Source organism: Malus domestica, chromosome 05 (genome assembly GCF_042453785.1).
Source record: "Malus domestica chromosome 05, GDT2T_hap1".
NCBI lineage: Eukaryota > Viridiplantae > Streptophyta > Magnoliopsida > Rosales > Rosaceae > Malus > Malus domestica.
The window spans coordinates 32,871,028-32,877,305 of NC_091665.1; the positions used below are offsets into that span (position 1 = coordinate 32,871,028).

The 6,278-nt window shown below is 35.0% G+C and overlaps 1 long non-coding RNA gene across 1 annotated transcript; it reads left to right on the forward strand.

The window, feature by feature from the left end:
• The first annotated feature begins 1,892 nt into the window (after positions 1–1,892).
• On the forward strand, positions 1,893–2,885 carry LOC139195954 (uncharacterized). The gene is made up of 3 exons (XR_011581039.1): positions 1,893–2,107; positions 2,212–2,397; positions 2,482–2,885. It is a non-coding gene; the product is annotated as an uncharacterized lncRNA (long non-coding RNA).
• Positions 2,886–6,278: the final 3,393 nt, after the last annotated feature.

Consider the following 6,278-nt stretch of genomic DNA (forward strand, 5'->3'; position numbering starts at 1 on the left):
AGCTTGAATGATCAAGCTATGGGATGTTCAAACGGGATCAAGCTATGGGATGTCTAAACGGAATTGCGTGCATTGTCTAAACTGAAAACACTAACGGAAAAATACAAACATAAAATAAAAAGTCATCAGGGGTAAATTTGGAAAAAAACAGCAATGTTATTTATGTTGGGCCATGTTGATTTGACTCATTAAATGTTGAGTTTTGTACTAACCATTAAATAAATTCATGGTCTAATTTTTTGTTAAAATGTAAACTTTTGAAAAAAATTTCATTAGTTTCCTTAACACTATGTTTGCATGAGGGAAATAAACTTGGAATTTGGATAAAAGTCAGAATTTATAAATTGACATGCACCAATTCCTTTGTTTGGATTTATAACATAGAAATTTAGAATTTCCGCATGGAAAAAAAACTTGGAATTTGGGTCCTCCAATTTCCAATTTTAAATTCCATGTAAATATGTGTCATCTCCCAATTTCTATGATTGAGAGTTTAAAATTAACAAATTCCGTTTTCAATTTCATTGTTCTTTTAAGTTAACCAAACAACAAAATTCACAAATTCTAGAAAATAAAATCCCTTCATTTCAATTTCCGTCATTTCTTCATCCAAACATAGTGTAATTAATAACCATTCAATGTAGACGTCTAGTTTCTTCTATTTCTTAGGAAAGATCATCTATAAGTTTGCGAATAACTAAAATATTTATACCTTTTCTGCAAAATATAGTTTAACATTATTGACAAATTCGTGGAATACAGTATTACCAAAATTAAAAACCTAAAAAAAATAAAATTCTTACAATTTCATCAACCAATGTACATTGAAGACCGCCAAACATATTATCCATTTCTATCACTTTAGGTCTCCAAATTCTACACACACGGACTCTGATCTTCTTATTAAACTGAAAAGGTAATAAACTTTAGATAGGATCTATATTCATTCCGCTACAGAACTGCAAGCAAATATACATGGGATTAGAATAGAAGTAGAAATGTGTAAATTTATGCAAAAACATTTTAGCAAACAAATAATCTTTCCATAACACTATAAATACAGATAAGAAGACCAAAAGAACATGTTTTATCTAAACCATTGACTTCTTCCTATCGGTACGTTTACATAGTCTTCTTCCTATCGGTACGTTTAGTAACCTATACTGTGTACAAAAACTAATCGTATAAAACATGATATGAAAATATAATAATATTCAGATGAAAAGCAACCAGGTTCGATAACAGTAATATGCCAAACAAAACATCATTCAAGAGCACAGCAATATGCCAACCTACAGCCCATCTCGTCGATCCAAAATATATGAAACAAAAAATACCAATTCAATTCAAATGTCAGAATTCTCAAATAATGTTTTAAAATATTACAAATTTTTTATAACTTAATCAATTAGTTTATTTTCAATGACCTCTTCAACATTTTGGAAAGGCAAGAACTTTGCCCAGATAACCAATATTTGTCTACAAAAGCTCTACCTCAAGCAGGCAAACTCACAAAATAATATGAAAATTACCCAAACCCATACACCCTTCCAAAATCTTAGCAATCGATATATGCAACACACAAACCAAGTGTTATTCGTTTTAGATGCAAAAAGAGTTGGTTGTGGCAAACAGCATATATATTCATTTGTGTGGTTCACATTCGACGGTCGAGAGACTGAAATGCTGTGGTAAGGAAGAATCCAAAAATGAAATAAAAGACCAAAGACTAAAGCAGGGCTAAAGACGGAATCGCACTGTAGAATAAACAGTAATGACAGAAACAAAAAGGGTAAAAAATGGAATAATACTGTAGAATGAACAGTGTTCTAAGGAATCTAAACCCATTCTCTGATTTGAATATAACCAAAAACCAAACAAAACTTTAAAATCTTGAAATCACTCACCTTCTACCCCTGGTACCTAGGATCAGAGCTGCTGGCTTTACTCGTTGTACTTTACTGTAATTACATACATAGCAATTAAAGCTGAAATATATAAACACACTAAAAACTGAAAAAGATTTAAATTCCTATATCAACATATATCAAATTCCACATAGTTTCAGATTGTTACAATGGAAGCAGCGCGAACTACTTTGAGAAAAGTGAGTCATGTTCATCAATTTCCAAATAAATAAGCAATAATCCTTTTCCATAATTGATTAGTTTCATAACTTTCAATAATCCTTTTCCATATTTCTTCTTCTAGATTAGTTCTTTCTAGAGTGGATGCTACACTTTGAGGCGACCTGTTTTCATGAAAATCATTTCAGGGAGGTGGCTAAGTCAGTTGGTAGGCTTGTGGCCCTTGCTCTTGATCTCGACATCCATTTCTTCGACAAACCAGAAATGATTGGCGAGGCTATAGCAGCACTGCGTTTACTACACTACGATGGTATATTTCGATCAAAAGTTTTGTAACTTTAATTTGATCCTACAACTATTTTAACTCCTAAGACGATGCCCATTTGTTATATAGGTCAAGTTTCTGATCCAGCGAATGGAATTTTTGGAGCTGGAGCTCATTCGGACTTTGGTTTTATAACCCTATTGAAAACAGATGATGTTGCAGGTCTCCAAGTAAGAGTGCTGCTGTGAACTTCAGCTATATTACCATTATTAAGAAGGCCAGTGTAACTATTGCATTATTAATCTGTTATTCATTCTACCCTCCGGGGAAGATCGATATCATTAGAGTGACTTAATTCTGGCCGATTCATATGTGCTATAGTTATATCCTTCTTACGTTTCCCGTACTGCTTAAAAAAGTGCAGTTAAAAACCCTCTAATGATAATTGCCTTCACAAATATCTAATTACTATTTCTTAATGAAAACAAACAGATCCAAGAAAATATTCATTATATTGTAATAATTGTCCCGAATACTGTAGTCGATGTTGAATATATCATTCCAGCTCAACAATAGTTAGTTAGACAGTTGAGAATGTGGCTGCATTGTTATAGTTGCTACCAAATTAGTTAGTTAAATAGCTTAGGCTGCAAGTTAGTCATGATGGCTATATAAACTGTATTCTCATAGTTGTAAAAATTAATTCAGTATCTCTCTCTCTCTCTCTCTCTCTCTCTCTCTCTCTCTCTCTCTCTCTCTTTGCATTTCTTTGATACATGCTCTTTCTGCATTTCTGTTAATATGGTATCATTGCTGAAGGTCGATCCTTGGTGCTTTTTCCGTCTTCGTTCTTCCGCGCGTAGTGTGTTATTGCTCTGTTTGTGTGGGACGATTTGCTATTCTTGGTGAAGGTTCTTGGTGCTCGAATCCAGGTATTTCAACAGGGAAAAGATCTGTGCACTCCAGCTGTTTGATGGGTTGTCTCAGCCGATTGCCGGAGTATGAAATCTTCTTTGAAGGCTGATTGCCGAAGAAGTTTTGGTTCTTGATCTTGTTCTTTAGTTGTTGTGAATCTGCTATGACAAAGATCGCCGTGTGCGTTCCTTGGTGGCCATCATCTTCTGCTCATGGTGGTTTGGTGGAGGTTCTCCAATGGGGTTTTCCAATCACGAGCTTGAGTCTCAAGTTTTGTTTCTAAATTTTGCACTCTATCTGTTTGCTTAAATGCCGTAGTAAAAAAAAAAAAAAAGGTTTGTTTCTTCGATAGGGTTTCTTGTATGCAAGTTTATCTGTTAAGGCCGATAACCATTTTCTACGAGATTGTTGAAGGAATACAAAGGCCGATAGCCATTCCTTTCTAGTGCATGATTAGTTCTTGGTTGTTTGAGATTTGTGCACTCGAAAAAGGCTGATTGCCAATAGTGTGTTGAATGCAATTTGTTTCCTCCATAAGGCCGATAGCCGGAGTGAAAGTTCTATCTCAGATATTGTGTGTTACTCCTTAAAGGCCGATAGTCGGAGTAACATTCTTGAAAAGTTTTGTTTGTTGTTATTGTGTGCAACTCCATTAAGGCCGATTGCCGAAGAGGGGTGTGTTTCTTGATTTCTGTGATTGTAAAGTTTGTTGTTTGATCATTCTCGATTGTAAACGAAGAAGGATTTGGTCAGAGTAATCAAAATGTCTGAAAATACAGTGGAATCTGTGAAAATTAAAGGTCTTCTAGGAATGTTGACTGTGAAACATTGGAATCTGTGAAAAAAGTAGCTACAGCGGTGAAGAAATCAGTTTGAGGGGTTGATTGATGAGTATGAAATTGATAATGCAGATGCATGAAGACACCTTTAAACACCAAGAACAGAGGATTAATTGATGATGGGAGCAGGGCTAGGAGTACATGGACAAGAAGGATTTCATTGTTCAGCATTTCTCAAGCATTCATTCAATCTCAAACTGGGAAACCCAGTTGAGATTGAGGGGGGATGTTGAATATATCATTCCAGCTCAACAATAGTTAGTTAGACAGTTGAGAATGTGGTTGCTTTGTTATAGTTGTTATCGAATTAGTTAGTTAAATAGCTTAGGCTGCAAGCTAGTCATGATGGCTATATAAATTGTATTCTCATAGTTTTAAAAATTAATTTAATATCAATGTAATCAATCACTTTCTCTCTCTCTCTCTCTCTCTCTCTCTGCATTTCTTCGATACATGCTCTTTCTGCATTTCTGTGTTTTTCTGCATTTCTGTTAATAGTCGAGACAGAATGAACAAATTAAAGATTTCATATTCTCTAGAGATAAACAATAGAAAGGGTAAGGCTTAAATTTCTCTATTCCTCTAGTGTTTTTGACAGTTTTCTTGGTAGCCAAACAGATGGTAATGGAAAGGAAGTCAAAATGGTAATGAGACAATATCTGAAGTATCAGAGTGAAGCACAAAACAATACACACTTTTTAAAATTCACTAGCTACTAAAATAAAAGATGACTAATACGAATCTTTTCTCTATATAGGTTTTTGGTCAGTTTGAGATGAGTCTATTCAGCAGATCATTGAATTAAGGAGATCACATTCCAAACATACATTTCAATTTTTATCAAACGAAAATGCAAATTAAAGGAGTTCCGAAAATCAAACCAAGGGTTTCAATGATTGCTCACCTTCGCTTAAAAAAAACCAAGGGTTTCAATTGTTATTTATTTACAAATAAAAAAGAATAATTCACTTAAATGTTTAATCAGAATTATATAAATACTCTCAAACTAATATAGGAATTGGGAAATGCAATGGCCTCTGGACTAGACCTGGCATTCGTGTCGTGTTTTCCGTGTTCGTGTCGTTTTCGTGTCATACCCGATATCTTAACGGGCCATGTCGTGTAACACCCATTAAAATAAACAGGTAAAATGACCCGACCTGAAATTGACCCGATAATATTAACAGGTAATATAACCCAACCCGTTACCCGATAAGGAAAATATATTTTAAACCAATAAATAATCAAATGAAAAACATAATACTAAATAAGTATATACATACCATATTGTCACATCCAAAACATAAAAACGCATTTTTCTTTTAAGTATATTTTCACTTACCTAAAGTCTTTAATGGTTTATTAATTAATGTAGAAGTGTAAAAACATATATAAACGCTCGTAATGACAAACTTTACAACTTTCATGAAGAGCTTAACTTCGAAATTTGTCACTATAATCATATAAATCTGTTGACCCTAAAATCCACCAAGCCTACGTGGCGCGCAGGCCAAGTAATCTATGAGCTAACTACGTCATTCGGTTGTGTGCGGGGCGTGCCAACTCGTCGGCCGAGGAGTAAAATATGTTGATGTTGCGTTGGGTGCTTAACTGACTTCTATGTCTTACGATTACGGCTGAGGAAGGAACTTGTCTCGGCCTTCGGGTTCTAAAGCTTGAAGACAAGGCTGCTAACTTAGCGAAGTTCAATATCAAATTCGACTTTCAATGTGCCGAATGTAGTAACTCGTAACACCTTATTTCGCCGAGAAGGCTGATGAGATGACCTCGAACAACAACGATTTGGAAATCCTTCTCGACCGAGACTTGGATAGGTAACCAGTCACCCTCGACGCAATGCTGTTTATGCCAACTAAAGATGCTGCGAGATCTGCTGATTCTACGGCGACAGTGTTGTTTATGCCAACTGAAGATATCACCGGTTGCCTCCACAATGTTGTTTATGCCAACTGAAGATGTGTCGGAAAAAAAGAAAATAAAAAAATCTCAAAGTTGTTGAAAGGGTTTGCGCAGGACAGTTTTGTGTGTTCAATTGGAGATCTTTTGAATGGTGCACCCCCTTTGTATTTATAGGGACATATGCACGTTGGTTGGTAAGCTGATATAGGCTTTTGCCATGTACTATAACTCTTCCACCAATTGCGTCATATA